At 46.6% G+C, this 22,943-nt stretch overlaps 1 non-coding gene across 1 annotated transcript; it reads left to right on the top strand.

The window, feature by feature from the left end:
* Positions 1-10,179: 10,179 nt before the first annotated feature.
* Positions 10,180-10,252, top strand: TRNAV-AAC (transfer RNA valine (anticodon AAC)). The gene has a single exon. It is a non-coding gene; the product is annotated as a tRNA-Val (tRNA).
* Positions 10,253-22,943: the final 12,691 nt, after the last annotated feature.

Raw genomic sequence — 22,943 nt, 5'->3', positions numbered from 1 at the left:
AGACGAAACGTGTTGGCTATGGCTATGATTCTTTGACTTCTGGAAAATAAAGAAAAATCTTTAAAAAAAAAGAAAAATAAAGAAAAACCACTTCAAGAAATACACATCCTGGATGATTCATTTGTGTGCTAATTGTTGTGAACTTTGATATGTTACACATATGCTATATAGTGCTGAACCTTTGTGCATCAAATGTTATTGTAGGACTTTTTCCTAAATAAGGAGTATAGAGGGGAGTACTCCTTGGTTCTTTGCGTTATTTCGTGACTTTAGACACTACTCATCTGTTGGGTGCGGATTCTAACAGCCTCTACTCTCATCTCTGTGTTTTTTACCATCACGGGTATTGTCTTGCAATGTACACCGAAGGAGTGCCTACTTGGCTGTGTCCCCCAGGCGAAGGCCGTCATGGGTAGATTTGTGAGAGTGGCACTCCTTCTGGCTAAAAGGCGGATTATGTTCACATGGGAGAGCAGGTTTGCCCCAAAGGTTGCCGAGTGGATGAAAGACCTGATTTATTGTCGAGAACAATTGGAAACGTACGCTGAGGAATTGCCAGTGGCATCTAGACCTACTGATATTTGGGCTCCCTTGAGGGAATATTTGTTGTCCCAGACTTCAGCGGTAACTGTGTAATGTTGATTGATGATGTGTAATTCTGGGTCAGCATATTACTCAATGTGTTTGTATTGCTCCACCAAAGCGGGACCCTATCACCGCACCTCTCTGATCAACAACTGTACCCCAAAACCGGTCAGGATGCTTGTTTCCAGTCCAGGGAGGACCTGGCTTGGCAGTTCGGGCTGGACTGTTCCCATGAGGCACAGGATCAAGACTGATTTGCATATGGCTGGGTTCAAACTGGAATTGCATGGTGAGCAAAAAAACGATGGATTTACGCCCAGATCTCTGTACTGGGGTGAATGTATGACATTGTTCTGCATTCTGTCCATCAACTGTTGTTTTTGCAAAAATAGATAAGAAACAATGCAAAAAAAAAAAACGGGAAAGAGACATGAGAAACAGTGCTAAGCAAGAATGCAGCAAAATTACTTTTGCTCCATACATAAAACGTAGCTCTTATGCAAGAGCGTGCTTTGGGGCAGGGCTGATTTCCAGGGGCTGCTTATAAGAGGCGCTGAGGCATGTGCACATCAGACAGCGGGGGAGAAGTTAAAACATTAGGGGTTGTTTATAGGCAATGGCATGTGAGAATCGACATCACACAAACTTATCAGAGGGGGCATTTACAAGAGGTGCCTAGTGAGAAACATTAGACGCAGCTATCAAAGTGGGATATTGTGAGCTGTCACTTATTAGAGCTACTCTGTAAACAAGGTGCTTTATCGCTGCTGCAAGTGTGCGCATAGGTGCCTGTTTACAAGAACTCTGTTAAGTCTGGAACATATTGTGCAGCTTAACCCCTTCGCTGCTAGGCCTCCCCCCCCCCTTCCTCCCCCCGTGCTAAGCCTTTTTTTGGCTATTTGGGGTAGTTAGAGCTTAGGCCCCTGTAACTTTTTGATCACATAAGGTATCCACGCCAAATTTGCGTCATTTTTTCCAACATCATGTGGATTCTAAAGGTCCCCAGGGTTTGTGATTTCCCCTGGAGGGAACCCAGAAATTAGCCAAAATACAGCTACATTTTGTTTTTTGTGTGGAAAAATGGGAAAAAAGGGCTACAGATGATAGCGTCTGTTTTTTTCCATGCAAATGGCATCAAAAAAGGGATTCACAGTTTCAGGGGCAAGCAGACTTTTGTCAGAAAACCAAATGTTTTTACACAGTTTTGGCATTTTTACACATTGTCTTTCATTTGGAAGGCAGAAATGCACCGAAAGTCAATAGGTAATAACAGTTGTTCTACAATTCTGTGTTAACCTAATTCTCCCGATACAAATGGTACCTCACTTGTATGTATGTGTGTTCTTATATAGCGCTCGACTTACCCTTGGGCATCTCGGCGCTTGCATTGGGAACCCATCCTGGTTTTTCCCTGTGAGATAACCCGTACTGGGCATCCCCAAGGTGAAAGCCAGGCATCCCGCCGCGGGTGGGCTGTTGTGGAGATTAAGCAAGCTTGTTGCCCAGAGCTGCATAGTGTGAACTCGTGCTTAGAGTGGGCACCGAAGCGAGAATTATCGAGTCCGTGGACAATTGGGCTCCAGACCCTGCCGCGTCGGGAATCGAACCCTGGTCCCGGGTCTGATCTCTGCTTCAGGGTATGCCTCCTCTAACCAGTGAGCTACACTTCTCCACTTGTGTGGGTAGGCCTCGTGCCCGCATTAGGAAACGGCTTAAAACGTAACCTGGACACACTTTATTTTTACAGTGAAAACTGACCCTCTTTTTGCAAAGTTCTTAGCTGTTGATTGTGAACCCTAGCTCTGCCGGCACCAAGGGAAACCTAGCAAAACTATACATTTTTAAAAACTAGACATCCAGGGGAATCCGGGATGGTGTGTCTTGACTGGCTCTCACCAGGTTCTATTACCCAAAATGCCTTGCAAACCTAAACATTTGTAAAACAAAAAACACATTTTCCTCACATTTCTGTGGTGGAAAGTTCTGAAATCTGCGTGGATTCACAAATTTCCACCCACCCCGTGTTCCCCAAAGTCATTCAAGAAAAATGGTACCTCACTTGTGTGGATAGGCCTAGTGCCCGCAACAGGAAACGACCCAAAACGCAATGTGGACACACCACATTTTCACAGTGAAAACTGACCCTTTTTTTGCAAAGTGCCTAGCTGTAGATTTTGAACCCTAACTCTGCCAGCACCTAGGGAAACCTAGCAAACCTATACATGTCTGAAAACTAGTCACCCAGGGGAATCCAGGATGCGGTGACTTGACTGGCTCTCACCAGGTTCTGTTACCCAGAATTCCTTGCGAACCTAAAAATTTGTCCAAAAAAACACATTTTTCTCACATTTCTGGGGTGAAAAGTTATGGAATCTGCGTGGATCCCCAACGTTCCACCCACCCCACATTCCCCAAAGAATTCTGAGAAAAATGGTACCTCACTTGTGTGGGTAGGCCTAGTACCCGCGACAGGAAACAGCCCAAAAAGCAACCTGGACACACCACATTTTCACAGTGAAAACGGACCCTTTTTTTCCAAAGTGCCTAGCTATAGATTTTGAGCCCCATCTCTGCCAGCACCTATGGAATCCTAGCAAACCTATACATTTGTGAAAACTAGACACCCAGGGGAATCCAGGATGGGGTGAGTTGACTGGCTCCCACCAGGTTCTGTTACCCAGAATTCCTTGCAATTCTAAACATTTGTCAAAAAACCACATTTACCTCACATTTCTGTGGTGGAAAGTTATGGAATCTGAGTGGATCCACAAACGTCCACCCATCCCACGTTCCCCCAAGTCCACGGAGAAAAATGGTACCTAACTTGGGTGGGTAGGCCTAGTGCCCGCGACAGGAAACAGCCCAAAACGCAACGTGGACACACCACATTTTCACAGTAAAAAGTGACCCTTTTTTTTGCAAAATGCCTAGCTGTAGATTTTGAACCCTAGCTCTGCCGGCACCTAGGGAAACCTAGCAAACCTAAACATTTTTTAAAACTAGACACCTAGGGGGATCCAGGATGGGGTGACTTGTCTGGCTCTCAACAGCTTCTGTTACCCAGAATCCCTTGCAAACCTAAAAATTTGTTAAAAAACAACAAGTTTTCCTCACATTTCTGTGGTGGAAAGTTCTGGAATCTGCATGGATCCACAAAATTCTACCCATTCCGCGTTCCCCAAAGTCTTCAGAGAAAAATGGCACCTCACTTGTGTGGGTAGGTCCATTGCCCGTGACAGGAAACGTCCCAAAACGCAACATGGACACACCACTTTTTCACAGTGAAAACGGACCCTTTTTTTGTAAAGTGCCTGGCTGTAGATTTTGAACCCTAACTCTCCTGGCACCTAGGGAAGCCTAGCAAACCTATAATTTTTTTTAACTAGACACGCTGAGGAATCCAGGATGGGGTGATTTGACTACCTCTCACTAGGTTATGTGACCCAGAATCTTTTGCAAACCTAAAAATGTGTACAAAAAAATACACATCTTTCTCACATTTCTGTGGTGGAAAGTTATGGAATCTGCGTGGATCCCCAAAATTCCACCCACCCCACACTCCCCAAAGTCTTCTGAGAAAAATGGTACCTCACTTGTGTGGGTAGACCTAGTACCCGCAACAGGAAAAGGCCCACAACGCAACCTGGACATACCACATTTTCACAGTGAAAACTGACCCTTTTTTTGCAAAGTGCCTAGCTGTAGATTTTGAACCCTAGCTCTGCCGGCACCTAGGGAAACCTAGCAAACCTATATATTTGTGAACACTAGACACTCAGGGGAATCCAGGATGGGGTGAGTTGTCTGGCTCTCACCAGGTTCTGTTACCCAAAATCCCTTGCAAACCTCAAAATGTGTCCAAAAAAACACATTTTGCTCAAATTTCTGTGTTGAAAAGTTCTGGAATCTGTGTAGATCCACAATATTCCACCCACCCTGTGCTCCCCAAAGATTTCCGAGAAAAATGATATCTAACTTGTGTGGGTAGGCCTAGTGCCCGCGACAGGAAACGGCCCACAACGCAACCTGGACACACCACATTTTCACAGTGAAAACTGACCCTTTTTTTGCAAAGTGCCTAGCTGTAGATTTTGAACCCTAGCTCTGCCGGCACCTAGGGAAACCTAGCTAACCTATACATTTGTGAAAACTAGACACCCAGGGGAATCCAGGATGGGGTGAGTTGTCTGGCTCTCACCAAGTTCTGTTACCCAGAATCACTTGCAAACCTCAAAATGTGCCCAAAAAAACACATTTTCATCACATTTCTGTGTTGGAAAGTTCTGGAATCTGCATGGATCCACAGAATTGCACCCAGCCCGTGTTCCCCAAAGACTTCCGAGAATAATGGTACCTCACTTGTGTGGGTAGGCCTAGTGCCCCGACAGGAAACGACCCAAAACGCAACGTGGACACACCACTTTTTCACAGTGAAAACGGACCCCTTTTTTGCAAAGTGCCTAGCTGTAGATTTTGAACCCTAGCTCTGCCGGCACATAGGGAAACCTGGCAAACCTATACATTTTTGAAAACTAGACACCCAGGGGAATCCACGATGGGGTGGCTTGTCTGGCTCTCACCAGGTTCTGTTACCCAGAATCCCTTGAAAACCTCTAAATTTGTTTTAAAAAAACACATTTTCCTCACATTTTTGTGGTGGAAAGTTCTGGAATCTGTGTGGATCCACAAAATTCCACCCACCCCACATTCCCCAAAGCCTTCCGAGAAAAATGGTACCTCACTTGTGTGGGCTGGTCAAGTACCCGTGACAGGCAAGGGCCCAAAACCAATTGAGGCGACATCAAAATTACCCACCACAAAACAACCTGGTTTTGCAAGTGGGGGTCCCATGAGTTTTTAGCCCCAGGTTCAGTGGCCATCTAGGGAAACCTACCAAATCCACACATTTCTGAAAACTAGACACCTGGGGGAGTCCAGAAAGGTATGGCTTGCGTGGGTCCCCCAACATTTCCCTACCCAGAATCCCCTGCAAACCTCAAATTTTGTTGAAAAAATACATTTTTTCTCACATTTCTATGTGAGAAAGTTGTAGGATCACCGGGCTGACACAAATTTCCTACTACCCAGCGTTCCTCCAGGTCTCCCAATAAAAATGGTACCTCACATGTGTGGGTAGGCAGGCTGCCTGCAACAGGAAATGGCCCAAATCGTACTGTGGAGACTTCAAATTACCTATGACAAAACGACCTGGTTTTGAGGGGGGCACCTGGTTTTTTGCCCCAGGACTCACCGCCTTCTAGGGATACCTACCAAACCCACACATTTCTGAAAACTAGGGACTGGGAGTCCAACGAGGTATGGCTTGCATGGATCCTCCAACGTTTTCCTACCCAGAATCCTCTGCAAACCTCAAATTTAGCTGAAAAAAAACACATTTTCCACATATTGTTGCGTGGAATCACCGTGCCGTCACAAATGTACTACCCCACAGCATTCGCCTTGGTGTCCCGAGTAAAACGATACCGCACTTGTGTGGGTGTCCAATGCAGAATTGGCTAAAAACACATTTTTTTTAAAATGTAGCGCTTAGAATTGTCAGTGCTATACCCTAAAACCCTATGTTTTGGGCTCTTCCCGGTAACAGGCCCTTGACCTACCCACACAAGTGAGGTATCATTTTACTCAGAAGACTGAGAGGAACGCTGTGGAGTAGGATATTTGTGTTGGGATGGTGATTCCACCCAAAAATATGTGAGAAATGTGTTTTCTTTAGCTAAATTTGAGGTTTGCAGGGGATTCTGGGAAGGGAAATGTTAGGGAGGGGGTGGGTGTATTGTCTTGCCCATTTTGGGCAGCCCCCACCCCTACACGAATAAAAAAAAAAAAACCTGGTTTCTAGTGGGGTTTCTGCCCCTCCGGGGGCAGATTGGGGGCTGCTGCCCCCATATGAACCCCAGGCGGGGGCAGAAAGACTGGCATTTTTGCGGGTGTGGGTGGGGGCATTGGCATGCCCATTTTGGGCAGCCCCCACCCCTGATTCAAATTGGCAAAAAAAATCCCTTGCATCTAGTGGGCTTTCCCCCCCCCGGGGGGGGGCAGATTGGGGGCTACAGAAAGGCTGTCATTTTGGTGGGGGTGGGGGCATTGGCATGCCCGTTTTGGGCAGCCCTCACCCTAATTCAAATTGCCCCTAAAAAGATCCCTGGCGTCTAGTGGGCTTTTTGCCCCCCCCTGGGGCGGCAGATTGGGGGCTGCTGCCCCCATCTGCCCCCCAGGGGGGCAGAAGGGCTGTAATTGTGGTGGGGGTGGGGGCATTGGCATACCCGTTTTGGGCAGGCCCCACCCTAATTAAATTATACAAAAAAAATCCCTGGCATCTAGTGGGCTTTCTGCCCCCCCTGGGGGGGCAGATTGGGGGCTACTGTCCCCGTCTATCCCCCAGGGGGAGCAGAAAGGCTGTTATTGTGCGGGAATGGGTGGGGGCATTGGAATGCCCGTTTTGGGCAACAATTGTGCAAAAGAAAATCCCTGGTGTATAGTGGGCTTTCTGCCCCCCCCCCCCCGGGGCGCAGAAAGGCTGTTATTGCAGCAGGGGGTGGGGGCATTGAAATGACAGTTTTGGGCAGCCCCCACCCTAAAAACAATTGCGCAAAAAAAATCCCTGGCGTTTGGTGGGGTTTCTGCCCCCCCGGGGGGCAGATTGGGGGCTACTGCCCGAAAGACTGAATTTTGCCCTTTTTTGTGGGGGGGGGGGGCGAAGGCCCTTGCCAAGGGGCTGCTCCTGCCTCCCTGGTGGCTAGTGGGTGGATCCCTGCTTGGGGATCGCCCTCCTGGGGCCATCCCCAAGCAGGGATCCACTGGGGAGGGGTACAATTAGAAAGGGGAGAGTCTCATATTTCCAATGATACCTCTCCCGTCTTTCTACGTGCTCAGGGGGCTGAGATAGACCCCTGAGCACGTAGAAAGTGAAACTGAAATAAGCCTAAAGGCACATTTCAGTTTTTTTTTTAAATGACGTCAGCACGACGTGCGCGCTGATCGTCATTTCACAGAAACGCGGGGGCCTCGGGAGCTGGGGAAGCTCTTCTCCAGCTCCCGAGGCTTTGGGGGAGTAAAAGAAATCCTTCTGGAGCCTGCACCAGAGGGATTTCTTCAGCAATGGCGTCGGACGCGCGGGAGCCGTCCGACGCACATGAGAACTTATGCGTCGGACGGCTCCCACGCATCCTACGCATGGAAGGGGTTAAGTAGATGTGGCGGAGCCACAGAAAGCTCCAGACAGAGACCAAGCTTTCAAGTGGCTTCTGCCAGCAAACCCACGCTCTAACCTCAAGCACCAACAATTGAAGAAGACCTCAGTCTGTTGAAACATTGATTGTTAAGACAATTCAGCACACACACAACGACACTGAAATATAACAATTATAGGTAAAGGTTTAGCACGAATCCGACGTTAATAACCAATTCCTGCAGAACGCCCTGCGGACTCAGGAGGCAGCTAGCATCCTCGGTGTGGATGAAATAATTCCTGAAAGATGAAAATGTGGAGAAACTCACAAACATCCTCCACCAGGGTTTCCATCACAAGTCAAGCCAGCCACCTACTACAGCAACAGTAAATGGCAGCCTCCTGACGGACGCAGAGAAGAACAACGTTGGAGCTATGATTGAATGGACGCCAGGAAAGCTACTCTGTGATTGGGTATGGGTATGGGAGGCAAGGGTGATGTCCACTCTGTAATTGGCCATCTGTTCACACCTTCGGATTTGTCTGGTGTAGATATGTTGGAGAAAGATTTGTGAAAAAGAGTTTTAGGGGGAGCAAAAAAGCAAAGGAAAGACAAAATTCTCAAATGAGGCTAGTTCGTGAATAATAAAGACTGCTTTTGTCAAGGGAGTGGGGGAAGAAACAGATACGAAAGGGAGAGGATGTAGGTAATGGTCAGAGCTCCCGACTAGGGAGCTGGGGAACCAGGTTCGAGTCTCGGCATCAGCTCAACATCCTGTGATTCTGGACAATCACTTAATCTCACCGAGCCTCTACCAAAAATGAATGTTACCGTGTGCAATGAAACTGGTGCTTGTGTAAAGTGCTCCAATACCTGCGGTTCGAGATCGCTTTGTATAAAACTGCAAAAGAGGAGGGGGGAATCAATACACAGTGGAGCGGAAAGAGGCCTCTGAACGCAGTGACCTCGGAGGGCAAGTGGGAGTGGTGAAATAATGTTGGGCAAGGCACTTGAGATCGGGGAGATGAGTCATGGGCTAGTGGAATAAAGCAGCTGGGAAGGCTTATAGGAAGTAAACTAAACAAAACATTTAACAGGAGCAGAAACAGGCTAACCAAAAAAAAGTGCTCTGGAAGTTTTGTAAGTAACCTTCAGCGTTACAGCACATGTAATAGGGCCAGTCCTCATGGGACGTTACAAATGTTGAAGAGGAGGGACAAATGAGCATATTAACTAATGAAAAGCAACCATTTACTAAGGACAGTAAAAGGAGGCAATTAGAAAGATGGGTGTTTCTTGATGCCAGTATCCTGAACACAACATGTTTCAAAGAGACAGCGCAAGCGCTGCCTAGGCGAGACCTAAAAAGGAGGCTCTGTGAAATAAAATATAAGGCTAGGATCACACAGTTTAGACAAGGAGGGCAGGAGGTATTGATTTCAGGCAGTGCTTTAAATGGGCCGGTACTCACTGGTACTGAGTACCGGCACTTCTTATATTTATCAGTCGGAGTACCGGCACTTCTCTACTGCTGAGGAGAGTACCGGTACTCATGAAACGCTGGCGGCCTTTTTTTTTTTTAGCTAAGGCACTTCTATAGACCTGCGCCGAGCCCAGCTGAACAATTCAGCATGGGCTCATTTGCATACCATCTGGGTGTTCACAGACATCGAGGCAGCCCAGTGATTAGCGTAATTAAGAAAGGGAGGTAACCAGGTTCAAATGGCTTTTAAGCGTACCCGATTCTTTTGTTCAGTGTCTGCTTATGTTTGCTTGTCTGTGATTGTTGAAAAAAACGAGAGAAAGGGGGGGACAATAGAGACACTCTTGGAAGTTATAGTAGCGGAAATGTGTGGAATGTTTTGTGGGTGCATGTCTGCTTGTTTCTTTCTGTGTCACTCGAGAACAGCAAAAATGTATGTTGCACATTTTACAAAACAACGAAAAGTTGAAGTATGGCCGCGTTTGGGTTTCGTGTTCTTTGTTGTAAGTAAACAAACCTGCTTTGTTCATTGAAAGACATTTCCCATGTCTGTGCTGCAAGTCGTATCGAAGTCAATAAGTATCGGCATGTCTTGCTCTAAGCCCCGCCCCCAAGCCCCGCCCACTCGCCACATTTAAATGAGTGCCTGCACTATTTTGCCCCCATTTAAAGCACTGGCATTGAGTGAGCGATCTCTTACTCGTGCCGCCGACGGTGATGTGCATTCAGTGAGAGACACGATGCTTGTGCAGCTTTGAGTACTATGCATTCAGTGACAGACATCTTATCTGTGCAACCTTGAGTTCTACGCATTCAGCGAGAGAACTTTAGAAAAGCTGCCATGTCACCGCGTCTATCCAGTGTTGCATTTAGTGTTCTATGCTTATTGGAGGTAAGGGTGGTTCAGGATGATCCACATGGGTTTCCGTAGTGTAGTGGTTATCACGTTTGCCTAACACGCGAAAGGTCCCCGGTTCGAGACCGGGCGGAAACACTTTTTTCCCTTTTAAAAAACTAACTCAAAGACAGTTCATTATTTTATTATTCGAATTCAATCTAGGGCTGAAAACGTAACAGCAACAATGTTCAACACCCTTTCCGTTCCAATGCCCTTATACATTCAGCTGCTTCAGACATCGGACTCTTTCTGTCCCTTTACAGACAGACAGCAGCACAGCCGCTGCCATACATCACTCACAGGCACTGCACCTGCTGCAGGCACTGACACAGGCAGACAGCAATGTTTACACAAACACAGGCACGAAATGGCCAGACTGAGCATAGAGGGAGACTCGGGCACCAGGAGTGAGTTAAGAGAGAGTGAGAGTCAGGACCTGGGAGTAGGGTGACCAGATTCTCAAAACAAAAAACGGGGACAGGTCATAGACATAGAAGTAGGACTATGGTTTGCAGTAACCATCGACATAAAAGTAGGACTATTTGACAGCTGTCATAGACATATAAAAAGGACTACAATTACAGCTCCCTCCACAGACCGAGATGAAGCCTTACAGACAACAAATCCGCGGTCTTTTATTGGCAACCCTCTTCTTCACACAGCAGCATTAGTACTTTTTATTACATTTACACTTTTAAGGACTATAGCATATATTTGCCAAAAATCAATAAAACATCACAGGCCACACTGTCCTCCCACATTTGCGTAGTTACTGCTGAGATGTCATGTTACCTTACTGGGGTATGTATAGTGCACTCTAGCCATTGGTATCATCTCATAGTGCAATAGTGTGAAGACCTGAGCAAAAAGCTCGAAGCGCTGCTCGCCTCTCCCACAGGGGTTACCTCTGCTCTTTTAAGTCCTTTCCAGCTAAACAGTTTGCCGTGATCTGAAAGGTCAGTCAAAGGGTCAAGTCATAGCTTTGATATGGAGAACACAAAGCATGCATCAATTGGTTATGAATAAAACATGCAATGAGCAATGCATTAATCCTTGCACGGTATGCATAAGGGCTACTGAAAAGTTTGTATGACTATGAATACAAGCTACAGGACGAAGAAATATTGTTTTATCCAAAGAAAAAACTTTGGCTGGCACGATGACGTAGGTGGCGCTGCGTGTTAAATGTCTCTCTTCAAAGGATTTCCCTTCGTGCTACAGCGCTCACCCCAGTGATGACACATGCCGTAAACAGTGGAAAGAGAGCAGACGCGCGCATGCTCAACCAGAACAATGAAAAACAGGGACATTTCTGTGTTTAACGGGGACACTGTTTGAAAACAGGGACATTTGAGTCACTTGGAGAAAAGTGTCGGGACACGGGGACACTTCCCCAAAAACGGGGACCGTCCTGGGAAAACGGGGACGTCTGGTCACCCTACCTGGGAGTGAGTTATGAGACAGTGAGAGACTTGGGTGCTGGGAGTGAGTTAAGAGAGTGTGAGAGAGTGAGAGACTCAGACACCAGGAGTGAGTTAAGAGAGAGTGAGAGTCAGGCACTGGGAGTGAGTTAAGAGAGTGTGAGAGACTCGGGCACTGGGAGCGAAGAGAGGGTGAGAGAGTGAGAGACTCGGGCACTGGGAGTGAAGAGAGAGTGAGAGAGTGAGAGACTCAGGCACTGGGAGTGAGTTAAGAGAGTGTGAGAGACTCGGGCACTGGGAGCGAAGAGAGAGTGAGAGAGTGAGAGACTCAGGCACTGGGAGTGAAGAGAGAGTGAAAGAGTGAGAGACTCGGGTGCTGGGAGTGAGTTAAGAGAGTGTGATAGACTCAAGGTGCTGGGAGTGAGTTAAGAGAGAGTGCGGGTGAGAGGCACAGGCACTGGGAATGAGTTAAGGGAGTGTGAGATTGGCCCCTTGCATGTGTTTTTTAAGAAACACTTTTGGTGGTAAATAGAATACCCGTGACGGCGCATCACCTTTTACCTTTTGGCTCTAAATTCGCTTTCAGCAAATTACACATTCCACAGTTTTTCTCTCAATTCGTTCATCAGCATCCGTCTCACAAATAACAAGTTGTGGCAAAAAATTCAAAGTTATGAAAATAAAAAGTGGGGTCAGATTTGAAATCCCTTTAAATATATGGAAAACAATTCTCCCCTCCCTTGTGGAAACCTGCTCGATACATTGTTACAAACAGTAAATCAGGGGTTTCACCGAGACGCGAGCAGACAAGCGTAGTAAGGATAATAAAACATAAACTGGTAGCGAAGCTCGACTCGGTCACCTCGCAGCACTGGCAGGAAGTGTGGTTTGGAATAAATTAGAAGTTTGCTTGTGATCAGAGGGCTTTGGGGTTGGTTTTCAATCACTGAGACCATAAATGTATCAAATGCAGAGAGTTGGACGTCACAGGTGGCCGCGGAGGCAGAAAACATCGATTGATTCAAAGTGGAAACTTCTATAACAGGTGGAGTCGTTACTGGTTTTAAGAAATCCGGATGACAACAGAGGAAAAGTTAGAGCGATCGAAATAAAAGAGTAAAAGGCAAAATAAATTTGAAAAACACCTCCATTTCAAATCTGCTGAATAACAGAAAAAAAAAATTCTTGCGCCCGAATAGGGACTTGAACCCTAGACCCTCAGATTAAAAGTCTGATGCTCTACCGACTGAGCTATCCGGGCTTCTGGAATGGTGTCTGACCACCAGTCTCCCTGATTATGTGCACAGTGTTCCTATGGGCATGTTATCTCAAAATCGCCTCAACTTTGAGCCAAGTGAGATTTCAATATCACAAATAAACATTGCACACTCCAGCCCCACTGCAGCCCGCGCCTGGAATCTTACTTTAAGAGTCCTTGGCGCCCAGCCAGTCTGTTTCACAAACCAGCTACCATGTAGCTAGAAGGTGAAACACTTAAATGTGACGCGATGGTGACGTCATTGAAGTAAATCAAAGTACAGTGTGTGGGAATCAGTTCAGAGAAAACACTGACCGGGTGACTTCTGACCCAGATGGCATTAAAAGGTGCCATGACTCAAATGTACAACCTTTCTGCACCGCGACAGATTAACAGAACTAACACGACTCTTCTCTGGCAAACACACCTGTGCGGGCACCTGTTTACAGCACACTGACACAGGACAAGGGGCACCACCAGCTATGAACAGGGCTTTAAGTGGGATGAAAAAACTAGGGGGTCTCTTAAAGGGGCGTGGCCAATGTGATTAAGGGCGTGGCTTAAAAACACCTAAGCTAAAAATCTGTGCTTCGCATAGTGCGCTGCCCAACTTGTATTTTGCTGTTTCGGTCGTTGCATTCAGATATGTGATACAACAAGTAAAATCATACCCACAACAAGTCAGTATTATTGGCTTTGTCAATGGTTGTTAGTTGCATAAGATAAATAAACAGCAACTACGGCTTGTATATATTATTGAAAAAGCTTCCACCTAAAGCCCTGGTGACACCACGACGATGTTGCTGCTCCTGAGTTTCAACAAGAGAAGGGAAATCCAGAGAGAAAATGACTCTCTTGAAAGGATTTCCCTTCCCTAACAACGCTCACCTGGCATGACGTCACGCAGTAACTTCTCCTCTAGTGAGAAGTGAGCAGTGTGTGCTGTGCACTTCGATGTGCCTGCTGTCACTGCAGTCCAGAAATAAACGGACCGCCTGTGCCAGGGCACAAAACAGAGCCCGATAGCGACCCGTTTCGAGGCCCACTTTAAACAAGCATTGGCAAAGCCAATAGGTCTCGCTTTTGGGACCTTATAAGTGTTTAGCCATGCAACAGTTGCATAACTAAATACTTATAAGCAGTGCTTTAAATGGGCCGGTACTCACCGGTACTGAGTACCGGCAGTTCTAAATTTTCAGCCCTTAAGTACCGGAACTTCTCTTTGTCCAAAGAGAGTACCGGTACTCATGGGGATGTGAGCCAAGTTCAGTGAACTTGGCATTTTCAAAAAGAAGCGCAACACAGCTGACACGAGTGGATCCGTTATGTGAAACACTCTGATCGAGTGCTAATCTCGCCTTTCAGTATGCTAATTGAGACGCCTTCAGAAGGCGTTCATGCAGAGCTGGCAGGAAGTTTGGGAGGGGGCCGACTCACAGTGATTTGCCACCCCCTGTGAATCCTCGTTCTGCTATGTCACAGGCTAGCACATTAATTGCCTGTAAAATGCAGCCTGGGTCGCAAATCGTTTGAAATGCAGTTTGCACACGCTACTGTTTACCATCCCTCTGGATATTGGGCCCTTCATTTCTGCAAACACCACCAAAGAAGAAAGCAGATATAGAGTCCATTGGCAGGTAGAACTGACGAGAAAGTACAAGTCTGATCGGAGGCTGCACTATTTATAGAAATCCGAGGAAAGTGAATATCCTCCTGAGGAGACCCAGGAGGTGGAAGTAGAACTAAACTACTGATGCCCTCATTAGAAGTGGGCCCTTAACTCCAGTGGCCCCTGTAATGACCACGGCGCGCAAATTGACCTCCACCTTCTTCATCAAAGTCAGTGATAAATACATGCAACTTAGCTCACCGCAGGCCGACTCAAGACCGTTACCAGTTCAACATAAGGCCAGTGCTGCATTACAGGATGTCAGTCTTTTTACTGGTTGATTTCGGGTGTTTCTGGTCCTTCAGTCTTCAACTGCACAGTGACGCGGGCCTATCGTGGAAATGCCCACGTTGGGTTATTGTTCAAATTTCCAGATGATTTTAGTGTCATCTGCATAGTTGAACTAATAAGGCCGTAGAGCAAAATAAATGTGGCATGAGGGTCAATAGCAGACCCTTGAAGGACAGAATAGGGCCCAGGTAGGAGGGGTAAGGGGAAAGAGGGGATTTGGGCATGCTCTGAAATGAGTGTAGTAATGAGCAAGAGGAATGCTTAAACGGGTGCCCTGGGCCGGATCCCTTTGCGCTGCCCATAACTCCGCCCCCTAGCCCCACCCAAAGCCCCGCCCCCTACTCTACAACTCAATTTGGTGAGTACCTGCACTTATTTTTGTCCATTTAAAGCACTGATTTCAGGTTATATGGTTGTGCATTTTGTTTGGGGTGTCTCTGCCTCTCTCTCTATCCTAATGTAAAAGTAAACGTCACTGTTTTGTCTTTCATGCTTGGCTCACAATTAGAACAACCATTTGCAATGAAATAGGTCTTGCATTTGCAAGAGTTAGAGCTATTGGCGTTGTAAATGACAATGTCTTCTCTATGTGCTTTCCTTTACAGTACAGTGGCCTTTGTGACCTTATAAGTGTCTAGCAATGCAGTATATTATCCTGGGTGCTGTCTGTGGTGTTCATCGGAGTAATCAGCTGGTTAATAATCAAAGTGGTTTTGTGTAATAGCAGCAAACACTGCGCTCTGCAAGCATTGTGTTTTTTCATATGCTTGCGAGCATGTGCTCAAGGGGTTGGAATGCCAAGGATACACTCGGCGAGAGAGAGCCTTTTCAATGTGACCTAAATTTAGTTTGCAATGGCCTACCGCCATGCCTGCCCAGATCTAGAAGACTTTTTTATTCAGCCTTGAACATAAAACAAGTTGAGCACCTGTGTGATCCTGGGCAAATCACTGTATCTAATAATGCTGCACTACCCCTATCTGCTAAACACAGGTGCCAGAGAACACAGTAGGTGCAGCATTGCTTCTTTTATTTCCTTGTATTTTAGGGGCTGCTGAGTGTACAAATGGACTGCTAGGGGTACAGAGAGATAAGAAACACAGGGCATTTGGGCGGGTGGACAGATGATGACAGTGGGTCTTTAAAGAGTGTTTAAATGGCCTGGTGGCAGTGTGTTGAAGGTGACGACACTAATTTTAGTTTAGCCTAGCTACCTCCAAAGAATCGAGCTGGAGGCTCTCTCTGTTTGACTGCTGTAAATCGTTGTTATGAGGCCTGTGTGAATAACTGGCGCATGTGCAAGTAACCCACGACGACTAGACAGCCAGATTAGTAGTGAATCCAAGTGGCAGGAATTCATTACACAGACAACACTAAGATGGCTGTACCTGCTCTGAGACATGGATACAATTAAAATGTGTTGTGCCTCAAATAGTGAAAGGCCTTCTTACCTAACTATAAAATCGATCCTGCTGAAGCACGACTGTTGTGACGCTGAACCAAGCATAAACTGACTTCTTTCACTGGGTGATTCTTCAGGCGAAGCACCCTTCCTCTCTGGAACTAATATCCAACTAATGTCAGGGCTGAAACCAAACGTCTGACGTTTAGCTAACTACTAATGATCTGTTATTCAAACAGATCCTAACAGATGCAACTGAAGTCATGCTGCTTGCAGACTGTGTCTGTACAATGTGCTGTCTTCTAAATGATTCCATTAGGCTGACTGTCTCTTATCTTCACCCGGAGACCCCAGATGTTATTTTCTAAGCAGGAGATGAAAAGCCTTTTCTCCAGACTCTGTCTCGATGGCCCCTTTTAAGCAATGCACTCCCGTCGTCTGCCTATCAATATACATCAACTCTTAGTATGGATTGGCGACTTCACTTGTGGGTCATATTAAAATACTGCTTTTTCAACCTATTAAACTTAACTTTGATTTAAACATCAATACATATAACAATGTGACGTTACCCTTTAACCAGTAGCATTTCTAAGGGACAAAATACAAAACCATGAAAAATGCAACCTTTTTTTAGGTCCCGCCTGGCGTTAGCAGCGTGCATGCACTGCCCTCACCATGCGAGGGCTTCTTAGAATCAATACGATTCCAGAAGTCGTGTCTCACCTCCGCCCCCAATTTTCATTCGTGCGTGTCATTTGTCGTCACGGATTATGCTAAATATAGTGTAATTATTATAAACAACCGCAATGGACCGCACTCCGCTAGCTCCTCCTCCGGGTCGCCCCAAGGGAAGCTGGTACATGAAGTTCTTGAGTGGTTCACCCCAGTGGGTGCAAGTAAGTACTTGTTGAACTGATGATCTCTGATGGAGTTCTTGAGTGGTTCACCCCAGTGGGTGCAAGTAAGTACTTGTTGAACTGATGATCTCTAGACCCGATACATGTCCCGGGTTTTAAAATATCGCCCGAGACATGGCTCGGGTTTCGGGATAACTTCCCTCCTCAGTAGAGAAAATAGTTAGGGGTGGAAGAGAGGGCCGCCAAGCAACCGTCAAGGGCCTCAGTGCCCGCACAGGCACGCAGGTGCGTCGTCCAGGAGCTCGTCAACCCAAAGCTCGAGGGAGCCATTTTTATAAACAACCGCAATGGACCGCACTCCGCTAGCTCCTCCTCCGGGTCGCCCCAAGGGAAGCTGGTACATGAAGTTCTTGAGTGGTTCACCCCAGTGGGTGCAAGTAAGTACTTGTTGAACTGATGATCTCTGATGGAGTTCTTGAGTGGTTCACCCCAGTGGGTGCAAGTAAGTACTTGTTGAACTGATGATCTCTAGACCCGATACATATATAGTGTAATTATTACACCGGAGGCATTTTAATCCCTCCTGGTTGCCACCCTTTGCTCTTTTGGTCCCTCCCCCTGGGATTGGGTGTTTTACTGGCGGCGGTAGACACTGTCTTCTATTAGTGGGTAAGCACTTTTTCTATTCTATTCCGCAGCTGCAAACGGTCACAGGAGGCAGTGTGTTTGTGTACACTAGTTTTGTTTAGTTCTTGAAGCACGCTACGCATGCTTTCACTTTCCCACTTTCACACTCACCACTAGCGGGACGGACTGCGCACCTCGTCGAAAACTTTTTTCTCTTCCTTTGGAATAACTCAACCCTTCCGCTCCCCGCCGAGGTTTTAGTGAAATGGCATGTCAGCAGCTAGCAGGGTTTTGTCAACAAGCGCCTCAACAGTCTTTCGATTCTAAGAGCATACGTAGCGCCATAGGCAAAGTCCTGTGAAGCGGACACAGCTTCTATATGACATCTTCTCAACGTAAAAGACTTGCGTAAATTCTGGTAACACCACCACACATCCTGTTCATAAGGATTCCCCATTCTGCTAGGCATGGAGATAGAGGGAAAGGGAAGGAACCGGGAGGGCGACGGTATCTGCTCAAGTTCACACAGTTTAGTGAAGTGAAGCGAGTGGATGTCTGTTTACAGTTAACCACTGTGATGGCGGGTGTAGATGTGTACCCTAACTGTGTTCAGAGCATAGCACGAAACCCCTTTGTTGTATGCATAAGTGGAAGGAATATTTAGAACACTGCCTAATACCGTATCCTCATGCCTTCATGATGTACAATGTTTCTGCCTGCACCAAAGACGCACCCAAGTAGGGGCTTTGCAGTCTTACATTTAAACTATTTATCTAGGTCGCCAATGGGCAACAGCAGGATTCACAGTGAACAAAGAAATCCTCGTAGAAACAAAGGGAAATTTAGCCCCCTCTAATCGGACACTTTTTTTTCATTAATTGTGAACTGGATGTACAGTCTTGAACAACGACAGGAGGAAGCATAAAGGTTTTAGGCACGTTTCCGGTAACAATACAGAAACAAGGAATTGTTTACATAGAATGCAACATATTTATATTTCACACAGAAATTAGAAATATTACTACTGGCGTACAGGCTCGTAGCTCGGGAAAGCTCAGAAACGGCTGCATATGTTAATCAGTAAAATGAGTAAAATGAATGTCTGCAGACACGCGCGTGCTGGTGTGAGAGAACCTTCAAGAGAGAAGGAGATGGTATAGAGGAGATGGAATGGAGGGGCGAAAGATGAAAGGTGGGAAAGGGGGTAGGCATGACTAAAGTTCGAGGAATGATGAAGCTAGTAAAAGAAGGCAGACCGAGTGAGGAAGACAGAAAGAAGGAAGAGGGAGAGAGACAGAGGAGAAGAGGGGCAGGGGCGAAAGAAACAGAGGAACAGTGCAAGATTGACGTGTAGGGAAGGGATAGAGAGAGGAGCGAGAGAGCTGAGAGTGTAGAGTGTAGAAAGAAAGAGTAGGTGAGAGTAAGAGAGAAAGGGGACGTGGAGTAAGACAGCTGGAGGAGAGGGGGAAAATAGTGACAGACAGAGGGAAGATTAAGCGGGTGGGGAGGGGGGAGCAGCAAAGTTGTAGTTACTGATTTCACTCAATTTTGTATTTCATCCTGAATGTCCGTAACATCCAGCGATCCACCTACCCTATTTGGCTTTAAAGCTCACCCCCATATCATATAATATCTTAAGCTGGACTCTCATTTCCCATTAGGGCTGAAAGCGGGGACACTTCAGTGAGTGTGAATACACCAATTACCCCTCCCCCCCCCCCCCCCAAGAGATTGTGGTGGCTCACGTTATTTTATAGTGTTGCTACCTGGCTATTTTTTACTGGACCAGTCTGTATTTTAAGCCAAGGCTAGAAAAAATATGAAGTGAAATCCTATATTTTTCCCTCCTGAAACATAAATTTAAATCAGACAACACAAAGAAATCCGTTAAAAAAGTATTTGAGAGCTGTCTAAATTGTTTCAGGATGATTACTGCAGTCAAAGGGGGCGTCATTGCCACCTACATAACTGTGGTGTCTTGGGCCCTAGGCCCACATACCAGCGAACTAATCACACACACACACACGGTTGAGCTACTGGTAACTGGCCCAGGGCTCATGCGCAGTGTTGCCAGATTTTTAGACCCGGCCCAAGCCCAATGCAGCTCAAATACAAGCCCAAAATAAGCCCAATCAGACCAGTTCCAGCCCAAAAACCAGCCCAAATTAGCAAGTGTCCAATTAAGCGCAAATCGACATCAGAACCAATTTTAACGACAAATATACATTCTATTCAATATACAGATGGTGGGAGGGTGTTAACTGGGCACCTGCCTTAATGCTACTCATTTTTAAGACCAGTTCTCCCTGTGACTTTGTCATGTGAAATATTTAAAAATGCACTTTGCAACCTATTCTGCATAACAGATGTAGTAAAATGCTTCTCCGTATTGCCACTTCCATTTCTGCTACTTTAAACTGCCTTAAATGAAATGTGTTCCAAGTGAGGAAAGGTGCACAGAAAACCTCACTCTCTTTTGCTTCTAGGAAACAAACAACCCGTACATTTAAATATGGGGATCTAAGTTGGCGGGCATGAATATAGCGCAGAACTTTCAAGCAAGTGGAGGAGACCTGTTTACACGTTCTCGCGGTGGGGGTTTAAAGATTATGCACCCTATTTTGAACAAGCATTGGCATAGCCAATAGGTCTAGCTTTTGGGACCTTATAAGTGTTTAGTCATGCAACAGTTGATGTTGCACCAAGGATATTGTGCTCCATAACTAAATACTTATAATGTCCCAAAAGCGAGACCTATTGGCTATGCCAATGCTTGTTTACTTGTGGTATTCTATGTCTGGATACAGTGACAGAAGCAGCAAAATACCAGTCAGGTGGCACACTATGCTATGCATAGATTTTCAGTTTACGTGTTTCTGTGACACAAACAAATACATGATCAAATGTCTTTAAAGTTAAAAGAATGCATTTCTGTAACATGTAGGCGCATTTCAGAGCTTTCCGAACTCGTGCATTGTGTCCAGGCCCGGTTCTAGAGGGTGGGGCAGGCCCACCCAAACATGAGCCTGGCCCACCCAAACATGAGCCATGGCCCTCGCAGTGAGGACATGAAGGGCAATATAAAATGAGCGCTTTAATTTAAAACGTTCCTCCAAACGTTGTTTTTCTTCATATTCTGGGAGATGCGTTATTGGGCCTGGGCTCAGGTGGTCCATGTCAAGTACAATAGGGGCATGGCGAAGGGAACAAATTCTTTATTTGACACCGAGTAACTTTTGCCTACCGTCCTGTGCTGCGTGGATATTTCCATTTCTGTTCAGCATTTGAGAAAAGAAGTTTGTTTATTCTCATTCACCTTTCCTGACTACTGCAACTGCTTATCAGATCAGGCGGTGACACAAGGAGTAGGTAATCAAATGTATTACTATTTGTTTTTATTTCAAAAATTTGCACAAGCCCAGCAAGGCACATACTTTGCATATGCTTCATTTAAATTGTTTTTATCATTAACATGGCCATGGATGCAAGGCAACAATAAAAAATGTCCAGCGAACTGGTGATTAATGATCCTGCTGGAGAGCAGCCCTTTGCCTGTTTGTAGTTTTGAAATGCAGATAGGCTGTATTTTATTTGGATAGCTCAGTGGGTTACTGCCTTTGTCACAGAGATTCTTGTGTTACTTGCAGTTCAGAAATTACAATCCTAACATAGGACAGTGACCTATGAACTGTCATCAAAGAGCTACATACAAACATGGATGGTATAGTTAGAACTTTTTTTTGTGTTACTATATAGTTAGAAATTCCCCAGTCTTTCTTTATTTTAATGTGGCTCAAATGAGTTTGGGTCGATATACATTTTTATTAGTAAAGCCAACCCCCAACCACTGGGTATGCTTTAAATCCCGAGTTTGTGCTTTCCCAGCCCAAACCCTCTCAAAATATACTGCCCAACAGTATGGATGACATTTAATTCCTACACCTTGTAATCCTCATTGACTTATGTGACATTCCCTATAGACTGAATGACATACTTGTATGATTCATTGTCTCTGTATATTGTGTGTGTGATGTAAAGTACTGTGAGTGACACCCTACACTGATATGAATAGCGCTATACAAAAAATGAAATGCATATGATAGGGGGCTACACACAGAGACATGAAGGCACTGTTGGAGGTTGGTAGCAATGGTATCTGCTGAAAAAGAGGTCATTGATGAGGCGCCAAAAAAGACTTTTGCACAAGCGCACCGCTAAAACACGATTGTGTCATGATGTCTCACTGTCACTTACCTGGTCGCTGGTGAGTCACGGGGTCACCGGTGGTGCGTGGCTGGCAGACTGGACACTAACGCTGCCTGGCAGGCTGGCAGCAGGCACGGTGGCAGTGGCTGGGCCTGGCCGCTGGCGGGCCTGGGGGCTGGACTCTGAGTGGCTGGAGTCACTGGGGGGGGGGGCTGGAGTGACTGGGGCTGGGGCTGGGGCTGGAGCTGGAGCGAGGTGGGCCTGGGCCTGGGCCCAGGCGGCTGGGCCTGGGCCTGCTGATGAGTGCAGTGGTCTCGGACTCGTGTCGTCGTCGTTACTCGTCTCTCTCTCTTTCCTCAGTCTCACACTGTAAGTAGACGTGACGTCACGTCTTCACTGCCTGCGCGCTACTGCACAGTACTGTGTGAGTGTGACTGCTGCCTGTGCAGTGCTGCACGCTGGCCCCGCACTGACTCCGCACAGTCACTCGTCGTCATCAAGCAAGCAGACAGACACACTACTCAGACTGTCACTCTCGGACTCCGTTAGATCACGCTGCTCACGCACTGTGACGCCAGCATAGAGAACCGCAGGGGCTGGCCCAAAAATGAAACCCAGGGCCGTCATTGGTAGCGTTTTCGCGCGCTACTGGATTGACGGCCCTGGGGAACCCCACATTGGCCCGCACACGACGCATGTGCAAAGTGCACTGAACGCGACGGACTCCTCGGGACCTCGAGGTCGGCGCCCGCCCAATCCACAAAATTGCGCACAACCTTTTAAATATAGCCCAAAAAGTAGCCCCCCGCCAGGCATGGTTTTTTCCCGCACAACTGGGAAAAAAGTCGCCCAATTGTGCGGGAAATAGCCCAATCTTGCAACATTGCTCATGCGCCCGGCCACTTTTATTTGCAGGGTCACCTGACCGGTGACGCCTGTGGTGGGTGGGAGTAAAGTGTGGGTTAGCACTAGGCAAAACACTAGAATGTGTCCAGCCGGGCACTACAATAACAATGCTGGCAATTTTAGAAGAATTATTTTACACCTACCATC

This window comes from Triturus cristatus, chromosome 4_1 (assembly GCF_964204655.1).
Source record: "Triturus cristatus chromosome 4_1, aTriCri1.1, whole genome shotgun sequence".
NCBI classification, from domain to species: Eukaryota; Metazoa; Chordata; class Amphibia; order Caudata; family Salamandridae; genus Triturus; species Triturus cristatus.
This window is presented reverse-complemented; position numbering and strand designations above follow the sequence as displayed.